This window comes from Suncus etruscus, chromosome 8 (genome assembly GCF_024139225.1).
Source record: "Suncus etruscus isolate mSunEtr1 chromosome 8, mSunEtr1.pri.cur, whole genome shotgun sequence".
Lineage (NCBI taxonomy): Eukaryota > Metazoa > Chordata > Mammalia > Eulipotyphla > Soricidae > Suncus > Suncus etruscus.
The window spans coordinates 110,986,353-111,012,650 of record NC_064855.1 but is presented as its reverse complement, the minus strand read 5'-3'; the positions used below and the strand labels follow the sequence as shown (position 1 = coordinate 111,012,650).

The window sequence follows — 26,298 nt, the reverse complement described above, 5'->3', positions numbered from 1 at the left end:
CTTTGAATCATATTCACAATAGCCAAACTCTGGAAACAAACAAAAGGTCCAAGAACAGATGAATGGATTAAAAAAAAATAGATAAGTAGTTGTGTCTGGAGATCTGTTCTCTTTTGAGAGAAAAATGTTAAGCAGGAAATCATTCATACGAAATGGGTTGTAAACACTTTGGCTCCTCTCCAACACTGTCCACCTTCCCCCTCACACACAAGATCCTTCCACTCACAAAATTCCAAGGTAATACTTGTAGCTGCTCTCTGGTAACAGGTGCATAGACAAGGAACAGGAAGAGCTCTGCACAGGTAAGTTGGTCCTTTATTTACCTAGGAGGTATGCGCCTGCGCAGAGCAGAGAGGCCTCTCTAGGTGAACCATCTGTCCTTTAAAGCCTAGCCCCATGACTGCCAAGGCTGGGGTGCTTGGCATGCATCCTGGCATCTCGGTCACTGGCTCCTTTGCTCATAAGCCCAGGCACTCTGGCACAAGTCTGTAATACTTTCTCTTGCTGTTTCTTGCAGTCTACTTGCTAAATTTGTGTCTTAACTCAGTGATAAATTATATATTTGACCTAAATAGAAACAAAAATTAACTATTGCTTCGCAACAGGACAGATACTTTTAATTTTTTAATTCCTCCTTTCTTTTTATTTCTTCCTTACCTCTCGTCTTTATTTTTTCTCTCCCTCTCCCTTATTTCTTCCTTTCTTTATCTTTTTTAACTTTCCTTTATTCTGTTTCTTTCTTTCTCCTCTTTCTTTTCTTTCTTTCCTTTCTCTCACATTTCTCTTTTCTCTCCTCCTCTCCTCTTTAATTTCCTTTTTCACATTGTTTTTGTTTGGGGACCACACTTTTGGTATGAGAACCTGTTGATTCTCAGGGGTTACTTCTGACTTTGCACTCAGAAATTAATTCTGGCAGTGCTTTTAGAGCCATACAGGATGCCAGGGGTAGAACTTGAGTTGGCCACATGCAAGGCAAACCCCTTTCCTTCCTTCCTTCCTTCCTTCCTTCCTTCCTTCCTTCCTTCCTTCCTTCCTTCCTCCCTTCCTCCCTCTCTCCCTTCCTCCCTTCCTCCCTCTCTCCCTTCCTCCCTTCCTCCCTCCTTCCCTCTCTTCCTTCCTTCCTTCCTTCCTTCCTTCCTTCCTTCCTTCCTTCCTTCCTTCCTTCCATTCTTCCTTTCTTCCTTTCTTCCCTCCTTCCTTCCTTCCTTTACCTCTAGATTCATGCAAAACAAATGTCTGCTGTGTCAGTCAGACAACTATATTTTGTTATAGCACCCAGAGCTGACTAACACAGAATTGGTGCTCTTGAATCAAATAAATCATATCATATTCCCTCTGGAGCACATGATTTGCATGCAAGAACCCTAAATGTGTGACCTAGTACTTCATGTTTCCTTGTTTGCCACCAGCAAGTATTCCTGAGTACTGAGCAATAAGCACTTCCTGAGCATCACCAGATAGGCACCTTTCCACCAAATTCATGTCTTTTCCATGTCCCCCTTTATTTTCTTTTTTTGTTTTGTTTTGTTTTGGGGCTACACCCAGTGATGCTCAGGTATTACTTCTGGCTCTGTACTCAGAAATCACTCCTGGCAGCCTTGGGCGAGAATATGGGGTGCCAGGGAGCAAACCCGAGTCAGCCCAATGCAAAGCAAACAACCTTACCACTCTACTATCTATCACTCCAGACCTCCATTCTCCATCTCTTAAGGGACTCACAGCACAGGTGCCAGCTTCTACAACTCCTAATAGGAAATCCAAACACCTCGTAGACAAGGAAGCTATTGAAATTGTTCCTGTTCTTTGAGGGCTCTGGAACAGCTCCAACAAATAAAATCTTTCCAGAACACCGTGGAAGGTGCTCGGGTGTGGCGCTGTCTTTGTTCCCAGGTGAACTGTCATTGCCTGTGGCACCAGGAACCTGTGCAAGGGAAGGCGTGGAGTGCCAATGGGAACAGTAAGTGATGCTGACAATATAGAGGACAGAGCCAAGGGCTGCTCCAGGAAGGAAGGGCCCAGAACAGAGTCAATTCCAGAAAAGCTAGGGAAGGTCATCTACAAGGAAACTGTTCTCAGACATAAATCAGATGAGAGATATCTTTGCAGAGCAAGGTTTCAGGGCTTCCTTGGATGGAGAATGAAAAAAGCACCTAAGCCTGCAGCATCAACCATACTACAGGGAGGAGAGGGACAGATGACTGAGAATGTGTGTCACTTAATAGAAGTCGCCATAGAGGCCACCTTGGCGATCACCCAAAGCTACCTTCATTTCCTCCTAGGGACTTACCAGAGGTGAGCTCAAATGAAAGATTCAATTGAGCCGGGGAGTAGCCCCAGTGGACCCCATGTTTGTCGAATCTATAGGTAGGACGGAAAAAGGGTGAATCAGCCTCACAGTTGTGTCCTGTCCTTTACAGAAAAGTTGATTTGCCTTTAAGGTTAGGATTGCTTTGCAATGTATGCTTGTTGCATAGAGGTGTGTCAATAAAGCGGAGCATTGTGGCGACAAATATACAGAGTGCTTAGCCCCCAAGTCCACTGGGTGTGTATGATGAGATGCTGTGTCTGCAACATGGTAGTCCAGGAAGACAGTCCAATAGCTTCCATAAGTTCACTGAACAACCACCTCTGGACTGGAGAGATAGTACAGTGAATATAGCATTGTCATTCTTGCTGTCTTGCTATATACATTTGATCTCCTGCATCACGTAAGATCCCCAGGAGTGACTCCAATCCTTAAGAAAAACAACCCACTAAAACTTTTGAGGTTAACTTAAACTAGTAAGCATGTGCATGGAACTAGAGAAATGTACTTTGCCCTCAATGTTTAAGGAGTTACATAAGTCTAATGTCTTTAGATTATATTGTGTGCTCCTAAGAAATAGTATGTACTACAACTGGGGATTTGAGGGACAAAGTAATTCTATTGTACATGGGTTCAGTTTTGTTTTTCTTAATGTTCTTTGGCTGAAAGTTCAAGGCTGCGATATCATCGATGGGACTACTGAGAATTCTGTTTATGGATGATTGTGCTTCCACTGTAACTTTACCCTGTCCTCTTTCTTTGCATCTTTGTTGTCATAATTAAAATAAAAAAAAAATCCCCAGGAGTGGCCCTTGAGCTCAAAGCCAGGAGTAAACCATGAGCACCACTACTGAGCATGAACTAAATATCCTAATACTTTTTTAATCACACATAATTGGACCAGGTGGAATACCTGTGTAGCTTCAAATGCAGACTGTGAATCGGTTCAGTCCTCATAGTTGCCACATGTGCAACTACACACAGCTCTGGACTTGCATCCCTGGCACCACCGATAATTTCTCAGCACCACAGACAGAAAGAGAGCATGCAGTGATATCCAGAATGTGTGCAGTACATCCGGAGTGCAACCCCTGGTAAGTATGCATGCAAACATTGCAGGGAAAACAGGGCAGACCTCTTCTGCACAGCAGCCCAGTGGGTGAGCAATGTGGCTGATGTCAGAGTCCCACTAGCACTGCTGCTTAAATTTGGAGTGTAAATGTTTAAGTGTGGGAGCACCACTGCTTAAGTTTGGGAGCATCACATCTTAAATGTGGTGTACTATTAAATGTGGAAGCATCGGGACCGGAGAGATAGCATGGAGGTAAGGCATTTACCTTGCTTGCATAAGGTCAGGGCTCAAATCCCCGCATCCCATATGGTCCCCTGAGCCTGCCAGGAACAATTTCTGAGCATAGAGCTAGGAGTAACCCCTGAGCGCTGCCAGATCTGACCCAAAAAAAACAAAAAACAAAAAAATATGTGGGAGCACCACTGCTTAAATGTAGAATATTAGTGCTTAAATGTGGGTGCATCAATGCCTAAATGCGTGAGCACGACCGCTTAAATGTGGGAGCACCACAGCTTAAATGTGGTAGTATCACAGCCATGTGTGTGTATTCCTATTATCATAGAAACATCAATAAGAAAGGGAAGGAATAACAACAATGAAGAAAGAAATAGCTGGGCCCGGAGAGATAGCACAGCGGTGTTTGCCTTGCAAGCAGCCGATCCAGGACCAAAGGTGGTTGGTTCGAATCCCGGTGTCCCATATGGTCCCCCGTGCCTGCCAGGAGCTATTTCTGAGCAGACAGCCAGGAGTAACCCCCTGAGCACTGCCGGGTGTGGCCCAAAGACCAAAAAAAAAAAAAAAAAAAGAAAGAAAGAAATAACTCTCACATCCTAATTCTTTGTTCTTTATACTTGCTAAAGGAATTGGAAGGGGGTTTATTTTGCTATAAGCAAAATAGTTCAAGTCAGACAGCACACTTGTCAGAAGTGTTTAATACATAGATTAGCTATTCACATAGATTAGACTTTTTTTTTTCGGAGCTGAAAAGTCCATAAATATAGTGGTCTTTATTATTTAACACTAGATGTGTTGGCATGATCTAGATAAACCTCAACAAAGAAAGAACTTCCCAAGCTCTCCTCAAAACAAATGGAAAGTGACATGGATCATTGCAAAGAAATAAGTTGTTTTGTATGCTACACAGAGCCAACAAGCTGTTTTTTGTTTTGTTTTGGGACCACACCCGTTTGATGCTCAGGGGTTACTCCTGCCTAAGAGCTCAGAAATTGCCCCTGGCTTGAGGGGACATATGGGGGATCAAGCCACGGTCCTTCCTTGGCTAGCACTTGCAAGGTGGACACCTTACCTCTAGCACCACCTCACTGGCCCCACAAGCTGTTTTTCTTTGTTTGTTTGTTTTGGTGTTCAGATACCCACCTGTAACTGAAAACTGTAAAACAAATGGTTTATGTTGTTTGAATGTTTTATGGTGCAGATGTCATGATGACGAGTGTCATCTACTGGTGAAATGTAGTATGGCACCATTTGCAGGAGGCAAGTCAAGGGAGGAACACAAAATCAAGTCCTGTTAGATGGGGATTCTGTTGAAAAGCGGCTGTCTCACAGTTTCACTTGAATGTAGAAATGTAGTGCAGTTAGAAATTCGAGCACAGACACCCGCCCAGTGGTTCCCAACTGTGAGAAACTGTGAGTGTGGCCTGTGCGTGTTTTTCCACTGCCCTGTCTCCTGAACCTCTTGGGAGTAGGCTGAAAAGGACCCAGAAAAATAGCTCTCCCAGAGGCTCCAGAAGAGCATCGCCGCTCCACTTAACTTCGTGGCCGCACACTCTTTCTAACCAATGAACCCCACCAAAAACACACAGAAAAAAATCACACTACAAGCGTGACAATGGGGAAACCTTGCAGGCAAACACCATGCACAGAGAATGAAGACAATAGCTGGGATGACCTAGAAATTCCAACCATCGGATGAACCTCTCGGATAAGGAGTTTAGAATAGAAATATGGAAGATGTTTGTAGAACTCAAAGAAAGCATAGATCGATCTGAACAGAACACAAAGACAGAAATTAGAAAACTCCAAACTGAAATAACAGATCTGAAAAACACGGTAGCTCAACTGAAAAACTCAGTGGATGGCCTCGCCAGCAGGGTAACAGCAGCTGAGGACAGAATCAGCATACTAGAAGATGAGATGCAGAAAAACTCAACACAGCAGAAGAAATTGGAAAAGAAACTTAAGACAAATGATCAGGCAATGGAAAATGTACTCAAGGAATGTGAACAGATGAAAATAGAAATCCTTGATAAACTCAACAGAAACAACATAAGAATCATTGGAGTCACAGAGGCCCAGGTAGGAGATCTACAGAAAGAATCTACTGTCAAAGACATCATCAAAGAGATACTTCCAGAGTTAAAGACTACATGCAATCAAATCCTGCATGCCCGAAGAGTACCAGCTAAAAGAGACCTAAAAAAAAAAAAAAAAACCACCCCAATACACATCCTCATTACAATGACAAATCCAACAGATAAAGATAGAACACTGAAAGCAGCAAGATCAAAAAGGGAAATTACATTCAAAGGAGCATCCCTATGACTTACAGCAGACATGTCACAAGAAACTCTCAAGGCAGAAGATAATGGTGGGATATAGTGACAAGACTAAATGAAATGAATGCCTCACCAAGACTACTGCACCCAGACCGACTCACGTTCAGGTTTGAAGGAAGGATACATAGTTTCATGGATAAACAACAGCTCAGAAACTTCACAGATGAAAAACCAGCCTTAAAAGAAAAACTGAAAGGTCTACTTTAAGACAAGAGAGACCAACAAACACAGCAAACTTATCTACAAAGATGACATTAAACCTATGACAATCATCTCCCTCAATGTCAATGGACTAAATTCACCAATTAAAAGACACAGAGTGGCAAAATGAGTCAAAAAGATAAATCCAACCTTCTGCTGCCTACAAGAAACACTCCTAAATACTCAGAACAAACATAGACTCAAAATCAAAAGCTGGAGGAAAATCTTCCAATCAAACAACACACTTAAAAAAGCTGCGGTGGCCATATTAATATCTGATGACACCAACTTTATACTCAGAAAAGTTGTAGGAGACAAAGATGGACACTGTGTACTGATCAAGGGATATGTACAACAGGAAGAAATCAGACTATTAAACATATATGCACACAGCAAATTATCTAATACAATTACTGACAAATCTGAAAAAAGACATCAATAATAACACAGTAATTGTGGAAGACCTCAACACAGCCCTGTCAACACTTGATAGGTCAACCAGACTGAAACTGAACAGAAACATACTAGCCCTGAAAAGAGTAATGGAAGAAAGAGGACTAGTAGATATATATATATACATATATATATATATATATATATATATATAGGACTCTCCATTCCAAAAAAACCTAAATACACATTCTTCTCCAATGTACATAGGTCATTCTCTGGAATACACTACATGCTGACACATAAAACATACCTCCATAAAATCAAGAGGATAGAAATCAGGGCCCGGAGAGATAGCATAGCAGCGTTTGCCTTGCAAGCAGCCGATCCAGGACCAAAGGTGGTTGGTTGGAATCCCGGTATCCCATATGGTCCCCCGTGCCCATCAGGAGCTATTTCTGAGCAGACAGCTAGGAGTAACCCCTGAGCACTGCCGGGTGTGACCCCCCCAAAAAAAAACCAAAATAAAATGGGTTGGGGGGGTGTAAAAAAAAAGAAAAAAGAAAAAAGAATTCTTAAGGCTACCTTTGCTGACTACAAGGTTCTGAAATTAAATGTGAACTACAAAAGCATACAAAAGAAAAACTTTAACAATTGAAAATTAAACAGCCTGCTACTGAACAACCAGTGGGTCAGAGATGAAATCAAAGAGGAAATCAAAACTTTCCTGGAAAAAAAAATAATGAAGACACAAACTTCCAGAATCTATGGGACACAACAAAAGCGGTCCTGAGAGGAAAATTTATAGCTTTACAAGCACACATCAGGAAGGAAGAAGGGGCATACCTGAATAATTTAATGACGCAGCTCATAAAATTAGAAAATGACCAACAAAAGGAACCAAAAATAGGGAGAGAAGGAAATAACAAAACTGAAAGCAGAAATCAATGAAGTGTAAAACCAAAAAACAATCCAAAAGATCAACGAAAGCAGAAGTTGGTTCTTTGAAAAAATAAACAAGATTGATAGACCATTGGCAAAACTCACAAAGGAAGAGAGAGAGAAACATGATAACCCATATTAGAAATGAAAAGGGGGAGATCACGACAGATATTGCAGAGATCCAAAGGGTAATCAGAGACTGCTTTGAGAAATTTTATGCTACTAAACATGAGAACGTAGAAGAAATGGATAAATTCTTGGACACTTATAACCTTCCACAGTTAAATAAGGAGGATGTAACATATCTAAACACCCCATTACTATTGAGGAAATTGAAACTGTAATCAAACATCTGCCCAAAAAGAAAAGCCCAGGCCCAGATGGATTTACTAATGAATTTTTTCAAACCTTTCAAGAGGAGCTACTTAATCCTAGCCAGGCTCTTCCATGAAATGGAAAAATGGGAACACTCCCAAACAGCTTTTATGAAGTCAACATCACCTTGATACCAAAATCAGAGATGCTGCCAAAAAAGAAAATTACAGACCAATATTCCTGATGAATGCAGATACAAAGATCTTCAACAAAATCCTGGCAAGTAAGATCCAATGCATCATCAAGAAGATCATACACTATGACCAAGATAGGTTTCATCCCAGGAATGCAAGGATGGTTTAACATCCATAAATTTATCAACATCATACACAACATCAACAACAATAAAAATAAAAATCACATGATCATATCAATAGATGCAGAAAAAGCATTTGATAAGGTCCAACACTCATTCTTGATCAAAACTCTCAGCAAGATGGAATAAAAAGAACCTTTCTAAATCTAGTTAAAACCATCTACCTAAAGCCAATGACAACTATTATCCTCAATAGAAAAAAACTAAAAGCCTTTCCTCTAAATTCTGGTACAAGACAAGGCTGTACGCTCTCACCACTCCTCTTCAACATAATACTGAAAGTGCTTGCTATAGTGATCAGGCAAGAAAAAGATATCAAGGGAATCCAGATAGGAAAGGAAGAAGTCAAGCTCTCACTGTTTGCAGATGACATGATACTCACTTAGAAAACCCTAAAGACTCTACCAAAAAGCTTCTAGAAACAATTGACTCATATAGCAAGGTGGCAGGCTACAAAATTAACACACAGAAATCAATGGCCTTTTTATACACCAATAATGAGAGGGAAGAGATGGGCGTCAAGAAGGCAATCCCAGTCACATTAGTGCCACACAAACTCAAATATCTTGGAGTCAACTTGACCAAAGATGTGAAGGACCTATACAAAGAAAACTATAAATCCAAGAAATAAGAGAGGACACATGGAAATGGAAACACATACCCTGCTCATGGATTGGCAGGATTAACATCATTAAAATGGCAATACTCCCCCAAAGCTTTGTACAGATTTAATGTGATCCCTCTAAAGATACCCATGACATTCTTCAAAGAAGTGGATCAAACACTTATGAAGTTCATCTGGAACAATAAACACCCTTGAATAGCTAAAGCACTCTTAGGGAAAAGGAAAATGGGAGTCATTACTTTTCCTAACTTTAAACTGTACTACAAAGCAATAGTTATAAAAACAGCATGGTATTGGGATAAAGACAGACCCTCAAATCAGTGGAATAGGCTTGAGTTCTCAGACAATGTTCCCCAGATATACAATCACCTAATTTTTGACAAAGGAGCAAGAAATCCTAAGTGGAGCAGGGAAAACCTCTTCAACAAGTGGTGCTTGCAGAACTGGTTAGCAACTTGCAAAAAAGTGAACACAGACCCCCCCAGTAAGCATCATGTATGAAGGTAAAATCCAAATGGATTAAAGACCTTGATATCACACCTGATACCATAAAGTATATAGAACAACATGTTGGTAAAACACTCCATGACATTGAGACTAAAGGCATCTTCAAGGATGAAACTGCACTTTCCAAACAAGTGGAAGCAGAAATAAGCAGATGGGAATACATTAAGCTGAGAAGCTTCTGCCCTTCAAAAGAAATAGTGCCCAGGATACAAAAGCCTACCCACCATGGGGGAGAAACTATTCACCCAATACCCATCAGATAAGGGGCTAATATCCAAAATATACAGGACATTGACCGAACTTTACAAGAAAAAAACATTTGGGGCTGGGCGGTTGCACTAGAGGTAAGGTGCCTGCCTTGCCTGTGCTAGCCTTGGACAGACCACAGTTCGATCCCCTGGCATCCCATATGGTCCCCCAAGCCAGGAGCGACTTCTGAATGCATAGCCAGGAGTAAACCCTGAGCGTCACCAGGTGTGGCCCAAAAACCAAAATAAAATAAAATAAAAACATTTAATCCCATCAAAAAATGGGGAGAAGAAATAAACAGATACTTTGACAAAGAAGAAATACAAATGGCCAAAAGGCAGATGAAAAAAAATGCTCCTCATCACGAATCATCAGGGAGATGCAAATAAAAACAACAATGAGATACCATCTCACACCACAGAGATTGGCAAACATCACAAAGAATGAGAACAATCAGTGCTGGCGGGGATGTGGAGAGAAAGGAGCTCTTATCCACTGCTGGTGGTAATGCTGTCTAGTCCAACCTTTATGGAAAGCGATATGGAGATTGCTCCAAAAACTGGAAATTGAGCTCCCATTCAACTCAGCTATTCTACTCCTAAGGATATACCCTAGGAACACAAGAATACAATACAAAAACCCCTTCCTCACATCTATATTTATTGCAGCACTATTCACAATAGCCAGGTTCTGGAAACAACCAAGATGCCCTTCAACAGACGAATGGCTAAAGAAACTGTGGTACATATATACAATGTAATATTATGCAGCCGTCAGTAGAGATGAAGTCATGAAATTTTCCTATACATGGATGTACATGGAATCTATCATGCTGAGTGAAATAAGTCAGAGGGAGAGAGGGAGAGAGAGACGCAGAATAGTCTCACTCATCTAAGGCTTTAAGAAAAATAAAAGTCATTTTTGCAACAATCCTCAGAGACAATGAGAGGAAGGCTGGAACTTCCAGCTCATTTCATGAATCTCACCACAAAGAGTGGTGAGTGCAGTTACAGAAATAACTACACTGAGAACTAACATAATCATGTGAATGAATGAGGGAACTGGAAAGCCTCCTAGAGTACAGGTAGGGGTGAGGTGGGATGGAGGGAGATTTGGGACATTGGTGGTAGGAATGTTGCACTGGTGAAGTGGGGTGTTCTTTACATGACTGAAACCTAATCACAATCATATTTGTAATCAATATGTTTAAATAAAGAAAAAAATTAAAAAAAAAAGAAATGAATTCAAGTAAAAAAAAAAGAAATTCGAGCACTACTAGGACATTAAGTGCCTGAAATAAGTGTATTATGAACAACTTGGTATTCAAGATGTTTAGATAAAGGAAAGGAAAAGAAGGAAGGAAGGAAGGAAGGAAGGAAGGAAGGAAGGAAGGAAGGAAGGAAGGAAGGAAGGAGGGAGGGAGGGAGGGAGGGAGGGGAGGGAGGGAGGGAGGGAGGGAGGGAGGGAGGGAGGGAGGGAGGGAGGAAGGAAGGAAGGAAGGAAGAAAGAAAGAAAGAAAGAAAGAAAGAAAGAAAGAAAGAAAGAAAGAAAGAGAGAGAGAGAGAGAGAGAGAGAGAGAGAGAGAAAGAAAGAAAGAAAGAAAGAAAGAAAGAAAGAAAGAAAGAAAGAAAGAAAGAAAGAAAGAAAGAAAGAAAGAGAGAGAGAGAAAGAAAGAGAGAAAGAGAGAGAGAGAAAGAGAGAAAGAAAGAGAGAGAAAGAGAGAAAGAAAGAGAAAGTTTTTCCACCATCTTGGACTCCCGTGGAGGCCCGTTAGAAGACAGACATGGCTGGAAGGCTGTGGTCTAAAGCCATTTTTGCTGGCTATAAACGGGGTCTCCGAAACCAGAGGGAACACACAGCTCTTCTTAAAATTGAAGGTGTTTATGCTCGGGATGAAACTGAATTCTATCTGGGCAAGTGATGTGCTTATGTGTACGAAGCAAAGAACAACACTGTAGCTCCTGGTGGCAAACCTAACAAAACCAGAATGATCTGGGGAAAGGTAGCCCGTGCCCATGGAAACAGTGGCATGGTTCGAGCCAAATTCCAAAGCAACCTTCCTGCTAAGGCAATCGGTCATAGAATCCGTGTGATGCTGTACCCCTCAAGGATTTAAGCTTACTGAAAAGTAAATAAATAAAATGTAGATAAGAAAGAAAGAAAGAAAGAAAGAAAGAAAGAAAGAAAGAAAGAAAGAAAGAAAGAAAGAAAGAAAGAAAGAAAGAAAGAAAGAAAGAAAGAAAGAGAAAGAAAGGAAGGAAGGAAGGAAGAAGAAAGAAGGAGGGAAGAAGGAAGGAGGAAAGAAAAAGAGAAAGAAAGAGACGAGAAAGAAAAAGAAAAGAGAAAAAATGAATGAAAGAGAAAGGAAGAAGAGAAGAAAAGGAAGAATGAGAGAAAGGAAGAAAGGAAGGGAGGGAAGGAAGAGATGGGGAAGGAAGGGAAAAGAAAGGAAGGAAGAAAAGAAGGAAGGGAGGGAGGGAGAGAAGGAAGGAAGGAAGGAAGGAAGAAGGAAAGAAAGAAAGAAAGAAAGAAAGAAAGAAAGAAAGAAAGAAAGAAAGAAAGAAAGAAAGAAAGAAAGAAAGAAAGAAAGAAAGAAAGAAAGAAAGGAAGGAAGGAAGGAAGGAAGGAAGGAAGGAAGGAAGAAGAAAGAAGGAGGGAAGAAGGAAGGAGGAAAGAAAAAGAGAAAGAAAGAGACGAGAAAGAAAAAGAAAAGAGAAAAAATGAATGAAAGAGAAAGGAAGAAGAGAAGAAAAGGAAGAATGAGAGAAAGGAAGAAAGGAAGGGAGGGAAGGAAGAGATGGGGAAGGAAGGGAAAAGAAAGGAAGAAGAAAAGAAGGAAGGTAGGGAGGGAGGGAGAGAAGGAAGGAAGGAAGGAAGGAAGAAGGAAAGAAAGAAAGAAAGAAAGAAAGAAAGAAAGAAAGAAAGAGAGAGAGAAAGAAAGAAAGAAAGAAAGAAAGAAAGAGAGAAAGAAAGAAAGAAAGAAAGAAAGAAAGAAAGAAAGAAAGAAAGGAAGGAAGGAAGGAAGGAAGGAAGGAAGGAAGGAAGAAGAAAGAAGGAGGGAAGAAGGAAGGAGGAAAGAAAAATAGAAAGAAAGAGATGAGAAAGAAAAAGAAAAGAGAAAAAAATGAATGAAAGAGAAAGGAAGAAGAGAAGAAAAGGAAGAATGAGAGAAAGGAAGAAAGGAAGGGAGGGAAGGAAGAGATGGGGAAGGAAGGGAAAAGAAAGGAAGGTAGGGAGGGAGGGAGAGAAGGAAGGAAGGAAGGAAGGAAGGAAGGAAGGAAGGAAGAAGGAAAGAAAGAAAGAAAGAAAGAAAGAAAGAAAGAAAGAAAGAAAGAAAGAAAGAAAGAAAGAAAGAAAGAAAGGAAGGAAGGAAGGAAGGAAGGAAGGAAGGAAGGAAGGAAGGAAGGAAGAAGAAAGAAGGAGGGAAGAAGGAAGGAGGAAAGAAAAAGAGAAAGAAAGAGACGAGAAAGAAAAAGAAAAGAGAAAAAATGAATGAAAGAGAAAGGAAGAAGAGAAGAAAAGGAAGAATGAGAGAAAGGAAGAAAGGAAGGGAGGAAAGGAAGAGATGGGGAAGGAAGGGAAAAGAAAGGAAGGAAGAAAAGAAGGAAGGTAGGGAGGGAGGGAGAGAAGGAAGGAAGGAAGGAAGGAAGGAAGGAAGGAAGGAAGGAAGGAAGGAAGGAAGGAAGGAAGGAAGGAAGGAAGGAAGGAAGGAAGGAAGGAAGGAAGGAAGGAAGGGAAGGAGGGAGGAAAAGAAAACAAACTTTAGTCCTTAAAGGACTCTTGAAACATGGGAGAGTTACTGCTAATGATTTTGGCAGGGCCACTCCCAATGACGCTCAGGGGTTACTCCTAGCTATGCGCTCAGAAATCACTCCTGGCTTGGGGAACCATATGGGATGCCGGGAGATGGAACCATGGTCTGTCCTAGGCTAGAGCACGCAAGGCATCTGCCTTACACGCTGCACCACTGCTCCGGCCCCAAATTGCTAATGATTTTTAGGTTACTGATATAAGGCATATATTCAGGTAAAGAAAACCCAAGATGATCAATTTACCATGGGGACACTCTAGGAAATTTAAAGGTCCCTGTCCATGAAAGGCATGTTCTTGGGACATGGCTAGATTCATCCACTTCTTGTTAGTCCCTGCCCAGGGGTGTCCTATCTGCAGGACTGAGCAGTCTCATAGACACCAGCAGCCACAAAGCTGCTGAAACACTTTGTAGGTGAAGTGAAAAATTCACTGGAAGGCCTCACCAACAGAGTAACATCTGCTGAGGACAGAACCAGTGAGCTGGAAGATAAGCTGCATACCACTTTGAAGACAAAGTGAAGACAGCAGCCAAGAGTCTTAAAATAAATTAACAGAAGGTGGGGAAAAGTCTTCAAAATAAACAAATAAATGACAATATAATTGAAATAAAGAAAGGACCAAGCCAGCAGTGAAGGCAAAAGTAGAGTCTCATGTCCTGACCGGTTTGTAGCTTCATTTCTGACCTTTCAGCACTTTGTTTTGTTATTTTTTTTTTCACGATATTTTCCAAGCAGTATCTGGGGGTCACATTGGAGATTCTTAGCCACTTGGACTGGTGGTTTAATTCAAGAGCCTGAGTATTATTGGGGCTGGAGCAATAGCATTGTGGACATTGCATGCAGCTGGCTCAGGTTTGGGTTCAATCCTCCAGCATTCCATAGGGTTCCCTGAGCATACCAGGAGTAATTTTTGAGTACAGAACCAGGAATAACCCCTGAGCACTGCTGGGTGTGGCCCAACCCCACCTCTGAAAAAAGCCTAAAGATTGGAGTTGCCCCAGAGCCCACATTATAGGGATGTTACAGGCTAGCTGGTCAGTCCTGGAAAGTTATAGGGCCACAGCCTGGGGTGCTTGGGGTGGGGAATTCAGGGATGGACCCACAATGCTCAGGGAACCATATGACACTGGGAATCAATGCTAGGTTGGACCTGTGCTTTGCATGTTTCTAAACTCTGTGTTGCCTCCAACCCAATACTGTAAAATATAATCCGTGGTTTATGAGATCACCCACATACCATATGCCTACCCTGAAGAAGCAGGGTAGCACAAGGAATTAATGACTAAGCCAGTTTGGAAACAATCATGGAGTCATGACTTTTTACTTCCAGATCTCTCTGCTTGCCAAAAGCCAGAACTGCCTCTTTCTTTATTAAACCAATACCCATCCAACCAAGTGGAGTAGGGTGAAGTAAGATCCAGTGGGGGCTTTTACATATCAAAGAAAGAGGTTCATGGGAAAGAGGAAGGTGAGGTATGCCTTTGTTTTGGGTTAATATCTGAGTGCCATCTTATACCAATTTCCCAGAATGTGAATCCTGGGTGCTCTGAAATGAAATCCACAAATGCTAAGGGGAGTCTGTTAACTGTTTTCAAAGAGTGTTCTAACATTCTTGCAATAATAATTTTCAGAGACAAAAGAGAGGAGGGCTGGAAGTTACAGCTCACCTCATGAACCTCACCACAAAGAGTGATGAGTTTAGTTAGAGAAATAACTACATTGAGAACTATCCTAACAATGAGAATGTCTGAGGGAAATAGAAAGCCTGTCTAGAGTACAGGCGGTGGCAGGGTGGGGAGGAGGGAGATTTGGGACACTGGTGATGAGAATGTTGCACTGGTGATGGGGGGGGGGGTGTTCTTTACATGACTGAAGCCCAACCACAATCATGTTTGTAATCAAGGTGTTTACATAAAATATTAAAAAAAAAGTGTGTTCTAAAGACCAGCTGCACTGGAATTCACATGGTATTTTAGTAAAAAAAAAAAATACACACACAAAAGCCCATGTGAGGTCAGCTAGGAGGAGATGGACTGGTACAGAATAATCTCTCATATGTGAGACATAATGAAATACAGGAAAATGTCAGAGGGAGGCTCAAGGAAACAACGCTGAGAAATGGTCCTCGGTACTACAGGGGCTGAGTCATAGTCCAGTGGAGAGGGCCTTTGTCTTGCATGAAGCAGATGCTGGTTCGATCCCTGCTATCTTATGTGGTCCCCTGATCCACCAGGAATCATTTCTGAGTGCAGAGAAAAGAATAATACCTGAGCATCATCATATGTACCCCTTCCACAAAGAATCTTATGGAGGGAATGACCTGGGAGGGCACTGGGATGAGGGTGTAGGAAAGGGAACACTGGTGGAGGGTGCTGGAATTGTTATGCATGAAACCATACCAATACAATTTTATGAACAACAGTACTTAAAATAAAATGTTTGAAAATAAAATAAATATAATAAAACCATTTATTTTATTTAAATAAGTACAAAAGCACTCCCCAATTTTTATAGCCACAGAAAAAAAATTTTTTTTTTTGTTTTTGTATTTGGATCACATCCAGCAGTGCTCAGGGGTTACTTCTGGCTCTACGCTCAGAAATCGCTCCTGGCAGGCTCAGGGGACCATATGGGATGCTAGGATTCGAACTGCTGTCCTTCTGCATGCAAGGCAAATGTGTTACCTCCATGCTATCTCTCCATTCCCCACTCCCCAATTTTTTTTAATTAAAAATTTTTTCTGAGGCTGGAGTGATAGCACAGCAGGTAGGGCATCTGACCATCTCGAATTCGAGCTCAGGCATCCCAGATAGTGCCCTGAACCTACCAGGAGTAATTTCTGAACACAGAGCCAGGAGTAAGTCCTGAGTGCCCCTGGGTGTGTCCCAAATCAAAGCAAACAAACAAAAAACCTCAGAGCCCTAAATAATATGGAGGGGAAAGGAGGAATTGGACAGATACTTCTCCAAGGCAGACACAGACAAATATCATGCCTGTAGAAATATGCTCATCATCACTGATTATCAGGACAAAGCTCATGGAGATGCCAAGAGTCATCACATTATCTGGTGAGGGATATAGGTTTGAGGGTATACAAGAATGGCGGGGATGTAGTACAGAAGGAACCACAAGTCTGGTGGAAACAGTATTTTTTCCATGGCCCACTCAACCAACTGTGTAACTCCCCGAGCACCACCAGGAGTAATCCTAAACACAGTGCCAGGAGTAAGCCCTAATGCACAACTAACTGGGTATGAGCCCCGAAGCAAAAATAATACCATAAGAAAGATATACACCCATTTCTGTTCTGTGCAGTATAAATATGCACATGTATGTTCCACACTAACCAAAATATGGAAATAATCATAATGCCCAGATATAGATGTGAAGATTGAAAAGATCTGGAAGAGTCAAGGAGATAGCTTAAAGGACCAGGGTTCTAAGGATTAACCTCTCCATCACATGGTACCCTGTTGAGTCCTCCACACACTGCCAAGAGTGATCACAAAACACTCAGCAACCAGAGTATTTCCAAGTGTGAGGGAGGAGGAAAAGGAGATGTTTTCCAATACTACTGCACTTTAGGGGCAAAAAAATGTGTCTTTAGATAAGATAAATGGAACGAGAGTGAGTTGTGCTAAGATAAATTAAGTCAGAAAGAGAAGAGAAAGATTGAATGAGTTTACGCCTATGAGGTACATTAAAAAGATGAGAATAGACAATGGTCAATGAAAATAAACCCTTCAATCAAAGCATCCCAGACTTACCTGAATAAACAAAGATGCTCCCAACTGCATCTGAGGCTACCAACCCACACCCCTACCATGCATCTCAGGGATGGTGTTGTTTACTTTGGGACTCACTGACTTACACTTAGTTCATGCAACAGAGGCTGATTCAAGAAGAGTCCCATGGGCAGTGGTGAAGGGATGGTGACAATTTGAACGTAGTCATGGTTTGGCAATATTGTGTTCTCAAAACTTAAAAGATTTACATTCTTATAAAGCAATGTGACCTCTGGAGAGAATAGGAGACATAGAAAAGAACAAAATACAAATCTGGAGGCCCTATTGGCTGAACTCTCTGAATAATCAGAAGTTTGAGGACTAAAGCCTAGAACCAATCTCACTAGCACCCTGGGAATTCATCTATGGGAACTGGTGCATGGGGACTGATCTATGGGGGCTGGTACATGGTCCATAAAAATTTGTCTATTAGTGTGCATATCCTCTCTGCCAACTTCTTATTATCCCACCTGAATGATCAGAAATACCCACACCTGGAATGGGCAGGAAGAGGAGTCTACTCGAGGAGAGAGAGGGGATAAGAAGGAGAGTTAGAAAGAGCAGAGAAGTCATTAGAGAAAATCAGCAAAGGGGTGTCAATCAGCAATGAAGCCTAAAGAGCAGCTGAAAGAGAGACAGAGACAGAGAGAGCCATAGAAGGAGCAGAGAAGTAGCTGCTAGGAAAAGGCTTAGCATAGAAGCTATATGAGGAAATGCATGTGGCTATTTGGACCGTAAAATAAAGCTAGCTGATGCCTGAGACTTCATCTGACTGCTTTGTGAACTTCTCTGCCATTACTCTGCAAACCTTTAGACCCACCAGGTCATAAAAGGCTGCAGAAGCCAGGCCCAGCCAGGCGAGAAAGGACTCACCATCCCCACACCAACACTATGACTTTTTTATTTATATATTAAAACAACTGGTGCCCAAACCCTGGACTGAAGAAGAAGACTGCAATAATGGTGAGTGACTTGACCTTTTGGTAGAATATCCCCATGATAGCCCCCTCGAACTGGACTGAATGTGCTGTGCCTTTCACTGGAGCACCGGTGAACATGGCCCCTATTCTGAATAGCTTCCTGTTGCTCTGATCCATCTACCTACATTTCTTACACTGAACTGTACGTGCCAGGCTCCCTAAAGATTCTCCTCTACACATGTCACAAGAGGGGACAAGTGCCTTCCCAGTGGTGGTGAGTTCTCGATCTAAAGGCCTTACCAGAACTGATAATTTATCATTTATTACTGGCACTAAACCAAAGAGACCCTCCCATCTCCATCTCCAAAGAATGATGAGCCAGCTGCCATCTCTGCAGATTCGGAGTCTAAAGACAGCTCAACCAGGGGGGCCGGGCGGTGGCGCTGGAGGTAAGGTGCCTGCCTTGCCTGCGCTAGCCTAGGACGGACCGCGGTTCGATCCCCCGGCTCCCATATGGTCCCCCAAGAAGCCAGGAGCAACTTCTGAGCGCATAGCCAGGAGTAACCCCTGAGCGTCATAGGGTGTGGCCCAAAAACCAAAAAAAAAAAAAAAAAAAAAAAAAGACAGCTCAACCAATAATACTCCCGTGCCCTAAGCACCGAGTCAGGTAGACAAGCCAGTGCTGGCCATCCAAGTCCTGGGTACTGTTAAATGGTTCAATGTCCAGAGTGATTATGGATTTATCAAAAGAAATGACACCCATGAAGATGTTTTTGTTCACTTGACAGCTATTAAGAGAAACAATCCCAGGAAGTTTCTGTGTAGCATTGGCGATGGGGAGACTGTAGAGTTTGGTGTTGTGAAAGGAGATAAGGAACAAAAAGTTGCTAATGTATCCAGACCTGGTGGAATGCCAGTGAAAGGTAGCAGCATATATGCTCTCAATCGACATAGGTTCTGTCATTTCATCCTCCAGTCTCACTCAGTTGGCCCACCACCTATAGTGGCAGAGACCCCCCTCAGGTGAGACAGAAGCAGGCAGTGAAAGGAAAAGAGTTAAAGACTCTGAGCAGCGTTCCAGACTCCACCCTCTACCATCTTTCCTCTACCAAAGGCACCTTTTGCAAGGGCCTCGGACCCCTAACCTGCAGTAGCTTGTTGAGGAGACCACTGCAGCTTGACACAGAAGTTGAAGATGAAGCAGATGGAGGACTCAAAACCAGGTGAAAATCGGCTGAGAAGAAGCTGCTTTCAGAACTTCTTGCACCTGAATTACCTCCAAGAATTTAATTTTCTCCTAGGCTAAGCTCTTGACCCTGTTTTCATTGGTCATTATATTGCTGGTTAAATTGTTCTTCATCTGTATGGATCTTATTGTTTTGTTCTAAGTCCCATTGCAAACAGAAAATTTTGTATCTAACTTTAATGCTTTAATATTTGTTTGCACAATTCTGGGGAAATGCATGTTAGAGTTTTAAAAGTTCTCAGCTATCCGATTCATTCACAAGCTACAGAGGAGAGAGCTGGGCCTGGAGACGCCACATGCCAGGAGTTGGTCCATTGCACTGGCACCAAGACCAACCTCCTTCCCAACAGACCACCATCCAGCTCCTCAATGAACGACACCCTCTTGATCCCTCATCTTGTGTCTCAGCAAGAAACCACCACCAATAAGCCTCCTGACTTGTGACCCCTCTCACCACCTTCAAATCATGGACGGTTGCATGATACAGGATTCAGCTGCAGCAAAACCCCCAGTTCAAGGATACTATAGGACTCTGAAATGCCGTAAATCATATCTTAAACTCTAGACCAAAGTCTGTGATACGAAAAAGTACCTTGGCTTTCGCTCCCCACAAGAATGTCTCAGAAGACCTAATTGGGAGGCCTATATTGCCTATGTTAGCTTAATACCTTTATAATAATGTATCTTAAGATATGTATTCCTAAACATACAGATAGCCTCCCCAATCACTCTCTTTTTTCAAATACCTTTTTTCCCTTTTTTTCTCAATTTCCTTTTTTTATGTATATCTCAATTTTATCTATATATTCTATTTTTAATATATACATATTTTCTCTACCCTCACCAGTTTTGGTGCTGCTTGGTCAAAAACCAAGAAAATGTCTTGCCTGGGATAAAACTCAGACCACACCACAGATACTGTATGTGTAACCTGTCATCCTGGAATAGCACCAGCAATACAAAAGGACACCATACGTTTTTGTATAGGCACAGTAAATAAGGGGAAATCATTGACTCAGACACAAGATCTTATCTTCTAGGATAAGAACTCACACTTTTTATACAAGGGTGCCTCCCATCCTGGACATATGTCATGTGGATACAATTCAGTCTCCTCGAGATTGGACAGTGTTAGTTCATTCTCAAATCCCAGATCCCAGACGTAGAACTGAAACAAACCCATGCAACAACACCAGGAACTAAGCTGTGTTGGGAGATATACTTGTGCCAGTGTTAATATGACACGAGGACAGCGAGAAAATGACAACTTGGCCTAAGACCAGGAGGTCCTATCACATCACCTAACACTAAGTGGAAATCAGAAGATGTATTGTCCTTAGAGCACTAACTACAGAAAACTGACTTTGACAACCGTGACTGGGCAGAACGTACCTTGAGACCATTAAGGAAAACCCTACCCTAGGCTATAGCCCAGGTCTTTTACAAAAATCAAGACTTCTTTGTACAGAGGCCCAATTCTGACAAGAGACTGAGCAGAACCATTGGAAACATAATTTCCTAGACTTCAGCTTAGGGAACGAGCAAAAACATGGAGCACATGATACAGAAAGCTGAACACACCAACAATGGAGAAACAGTACCTCTAAAACCTTAAAGACTATCCTAGGCCCTGTCCTAGGACCTGCACAAATACTAAGATTGCTTGCTATAGTGGCCTTATTTTCTCATTCACAACAGAGAAGAAAGGTTCCTGAAACCACAAAAAACAAACAAACAAACAAACAAAACCCTGGGATATGAGATGGCAATGAGAAGGTATGGAGCCAGTGGTTGTTCCCATGACAATATGCTTCAAGAGTGGAGAAACCTTGAATCTCTTAGGCCACAGGAATTTCCTTCCTTCCCCAATACTTGCTGTGCCTATACAAAAAAAAAAAAAGGTGGGGTAACACAAACCCTGCCACTGCAGCACTTTTTCTGGTTTTGTTTTATTTTTTGTTTGTTTTTTGATATTATTTTCCTTCTCTTTTTTCTCCCACTTTTTTCTTTCTTTTCCACTTTTGTGGATATTATTCGGTGATTTTTTTTTAGTAGTTGATACCAAATTTTTTCTCCTCTTTTCCTTAACCTTTTTATCTCCAACAGAATAGCATAATTTGAATCATTTAGCCTCATAAATTGAACGGGGAAAAGAATGATACCAGGACCAGTCATATGAACATGTAGTGTAAATAAAAAATGACCAGACTGGAACACCAAACAGAATAGATGCCCAACCTATAACAAGCTGTAAGGTGGAGACCATTTGCACTAGGATTCTGGGGGGTAAAGAAGGGAGATGTGGGAGACATGCTGGGAACAAGAGTGGAGGGAGGACAACATTGGTGATAGGAATGCCCTTCATTCATTGTCACTATGTATCATAAATAATTCTGTGTAATGAACTTCAGTCACAATAAAAAAATTAAGAAAAAGTTCTCAGCTATCCTAATGAATTGCTATGATATTATATTGTGTATCTTACATAGCAGCTTATTTTCAAACTGTACTATCTGCAGAAAAGTTCTTGTGATTTTGTTTAGAGAAGCTTATGAAAAGAAACTTGGATGTTCTAAACTTATCAATAGTGCTTCTATAATAATACAAGAAAGGTAGAGAATGTGGGTATCCCCTCCCCTAACTTCTTATTTATCCTACCTGAATGATCAGAATCACCCACACCAGGAATAGGTGGGAAGTAGAGTCTTCTTGGGTGGGGGGAGAGAAGAAGAGTTAGAGAGAGCAGAGAAATCAGCAGAGAAAATCAGCAAAGGGGAGTCAGTCAGCAACAAAGCCTGAAAAGAAGCTGAAAGGGAGACAGAGGCAGAGAGAGACAGAGAAGGAACAGAGGAGTGGTTGCTTGGAAAAGGCTTAGCATAGAAGCCACATGAGTTGGTTTGGTACATGGGACTTGGTCAATGGAGACTGATGCATGGGATTAGTCTATGGGGATTGCAATGTCCATGAGGATTGATCCATGAGAACTGGTGATTGGGGAATAGACTATGGAAACTGTTGTTTGGGACTAATCCATAGCCATGTACATGGCGGTTAGGGCCATGAAATAAAGCAGACTGACTTTGTGCACAACCTCCGTGTGCGGTACAAACAGCTGCAGTCCTGGTATCTGTCACTCACAGTGGGGTACCCTAGAACAGTCCCTTAAACACTCGGGATTTACAGGGTGGAGACCTGCCTTCCTATGAGACTGTGTTAGATCTCACTATGCCGACACATTTGCCACTCAGAGCCTCAAGAGGACGGTAGCTGCTTCTTCTTAGGAAACATGTCACCCACTGCCTCTTCTCTAGAAGTCACAGGTGGTGCATGCCCTGGGCTGGTCAGTCCTGCGTTCTTGGTCTTCGGCACAAAGGCCGTAAACCACCAGTGCTGGTGGGGATGTGGACAAAAGGGACTTTCACTTGCTGTGTATTGGGGTTTTCAACTGGTTTAGCTCAGTGATTTTCAAAGTATGGAAGGGCCTAGGGAGAATACAGTGGGTAGGACACTTGCCTTGCATATGGCAGATCCAGATTGTATGCCTGGCACACTGGTTGTTCCGCCAAACCTGCCAAGAGTGATCCTTGAGCACAGAGTCCTCATCAAGACCTGAGTACATCCAGGTGTTCCTCCACCCCAATAAAAATACAGAAAATTAATTTCCCATCTGTACCATCGAAATACCACATAACTCTGCAATCTCACTTGCAGGCAAAATTCCATCCAAAACACTCCAAGACATCGTCAGAAAAGACAAGCACTAATATGTGCTTACACTAACCAAGACCTGGAAACCGCCCAAGTGCCCTGGAACAGAGCAGCAGAGAAAGGAGTGTTGGATAGTCAGAGGTTACAACTCAGATCTACAGTGAAATGGCTTTTACATCCACACGAAGTAAGTCTTGCTCCCAGACGACCTCATTCACGTTTGCAGAGGAACAAAACATAGAAAAGGACACAGCCCATAAGAACCAACGCGTGGACAGTGGCCACCAAAAAGTGAAGTGGAAGAATTTGAGGGGAATCCCAGTAGAGAGAAGTCTGATGAAGGAGGGTGACTGAGTCTGGGAGGGTTTCCCTGACCAAGAATTCTAGTTTGGGGGGGGGGGGTGGGGGAGGTTGATGAGAGCCCCAGGCAGCTGCGCCTGCTGCAAACTACCACCTGGGGGCAGCAGACGCCAAGCATGCACGCGAAGAGGCGGGAAAAGCAGTGCAAGGCTGGCAGGAATCAATCCAAGGAGCCATAAATCTAGGACTGGTCCTAGCCTTGTTCTCCGGCTTCATCCCAACTTCTGTGCACAGAAACATGGGTGCTTGCTGTTGCCCTTGAGGCACCTGATTGCTATTTACTCCTTGCACACCTCCAGGTACAGTCTGTGACATCTCAAACAAGACAGAGGCTGGTGGTTTTGCAAACCAAATTCAAACCAGTAAACAAGCCCTATGCTGAGACCTTCCAGGCTCCCTGCAAGGGAAAGACAGGAATGCAGGTGGTTGCCAGCACCCCAGATGAGTCCAGTCCCAGCCATGTTTGCAAGTCACTGTTCTAAACAAAAGGTGTGATTTCTTCCCAAGTGGAAGCAGGCATAGGAAAGCAAGCGGTCTGCCACTGTAGACATTCTTTCAGCCACAAAGAGGGATTAAACTGGTTTCTTTTGTGACTGGCAAACCCCATGGCAGTCTAGTCCCGCTGCAGACTTAGAAAATAACTGAGTCCAAGCCAAGCATCCATCTAAATCAGAGATTCCCAAGAAATTAAAAGTCATGCTTAGAATATTAAAAGCCCATGTAGAAGTACAAGGCACAGGCCAGAGAAACAGTGCAGAACATAAGAGACTTGATTTACACATGACTAACCCTGGTTCGAACCGCTGGTTCCGTATGTATGGTAATCTGAGCACCACAAGGAGTGGTCCCTGAGCGCAGAGCTAGTAGTAAGCCCTGATGTATGAAACATACGCCCCCCCAAAAAAGATTCCATAACTCTTCCATTGATAGCACCTTGGCAAAGTGCATATTTCATAGAGGGGGCATTTTGAGAAAGCCCCTCTATAAAATCCACTTTGCAAAGGCAAGCAGCATGCAACTCCCATCCTCAACTTGTCCTCTCTGTTTCCACTCTGGAAAAGTCCGTGTTCTCTCTTGAGTCTGTGTCTCTTCCCATCTCTTTTTCCTGGTCTTCACCTAAATAAAACGATTTTACCAAAATATTACATGCCCTCCTGAAATTCTTTTCTGCAAGAGAAGGCATTAATGTTGGAAAGCCAGAGCAGAGGACAGGATTGACCTTCTTTTTTTTGTGAAGACCAATTCCCTTCTCCAGCCTGAGTCCAGGACAACTCTGGTGTTGTGAATTTGTGGATCAGTTCCCATCCTGTGCAGAACAGATAGAATCAGGGAGTTGGGGTGGAGTCTCAGTGTCCTGCAGGTGTTCATGGCAGAGAACTGCCCAGTCCGAACCCTAAAGCACTTTCCTAGAAAGATCAAGGTGGAATGAACAGCAAAGTAGTACAAAGTAGAACATCTCACGACCTCCCTCACCTTCCACTTCATTTCTCTCCACCAAAATTATTTGGGGTCACTCCTTTAGTAGGATTTGCCCTCTGCTCAGATTTCTGTTGATCCCTGATCACCTCTTCCCTGCTCCCCTGAATTCCCCCACCTCTCCAGCATGAAGTCCATTGTCACAGACAACTGTGCTTTTTTTTTCTGGAAGCCCTGGATTCTTCTTTCTGGTCCAGGTCCTAGTCTATTCAGTGCAGAAAGCCCAAGCTGACCTGCTCTCACCTACCCTGAGTAGATGGGAGACATTCTTCTTCTTAAAAAAATTAGTTGTCTTGGGGCCAGAGCGCTGGTGCAAGTAGTACGTTTACCTTGCACGTGCTAACCTAGGACAGACCGAGATTTGATCCCCTGGCATCCCATATGGTCCCCCCTTGCACAAGGCCAACTTGGGTTCAATCCCCCAAGTCTGCCAGAAATGATTTCTGAATGTAGAGCCAGGAGTAACCCTTGAGCACCACCCAATACCTCATGCTAATTTAAAGAATCATGATTTACAAAATTAGAGAGAGTTGAATGTTAGGCATATAATATTTTAACCCCAATCCTACCACCAGTGCTCCCATACTTCATCATCCCCCTGACATTTTAAAAGAACATTACAAAGTTCAGTGGTTGCAACTTATATCTCATGTTTTCAGTATTGTTGAGTCTGTGTTTTGGATGGATATAGAGCTGAACCACTCTCTCACATCCCCAGTGTAACCCAAGCCCCATCCCTGTTCCCCCTTTCTTATCTTCTTACTTCCAGCCTTGATTTCTTTCCTCTCTGTCCTTCAACTCCCTAAACTATGGAGTCAAAAACAAACCATAGGATGATCTCACTTATCTCTGGACACCTTTCTTCTCTCTGGCAATGCAGGAACATTTCTCATAGCATACTGTGCTCTCAGTCTTTTGGTTCTGATTTGCCCCAGGAGTAAGTGGACAGCTGTGGGCAGAAATTTGAGTTCTCCAAAGAGCCTGTGTGAGGGCAAGCACTTGGACTGTTAGTTAGGAGGAGGGGATTGATTTGGGCCATTCCCAAAAATGTTTAGGGATCACTCATGGCAATGCTTGAGGGACTTTATGTGAAATGGTGACAGTCATAAGCAAGGCAGGTGCCTTAACCCCTAGACAATCTCTCTAAACCTGAACTACTTTTTACCATATGTTCATCACCTAGTGTTTCCCAGGATCTACAGCAGCCACATCACCTGGAGCTTGAGCCTAAGGCAAATGTCCTGCCCCATCCCACACCTGCTGAGTCTGAAACTGGGCACTCTGCAGCCTTTATTGGCCCTCTGGTTGGTTCTGGTTGACTGGTCAGTTAGGATTATCAACAGAGAACTTATGAAAACAGGATATGGTTGGATTTTGCTTTTATAATTACATGAGTCTTCTTAGTTGCCCCAAGAGTCTGAGAGAGGAGATTC

General features: G+C 42.5%; 1 protein-coding gene and 1 pseudogene across 1 annotated transcript in view; one reads left to right on the top strand and one right to left on the bottom strand.

Annotated features, from left to right (window-relative positions):
- The window catches only part of CLDN10 (claudin 10), a 179,186-nt gene that overhangs the window by 116,835 nt on the left and 36,053 nt on the right, over nucleotides 1-26,298 (bottom strand). The window lies entirely within an intron of this gene.
- LOC126016167 (60S ribosomal protein L35a-like) lies at nucleotides 11,335-11,678 on the top strand (annotated as a pseudogene).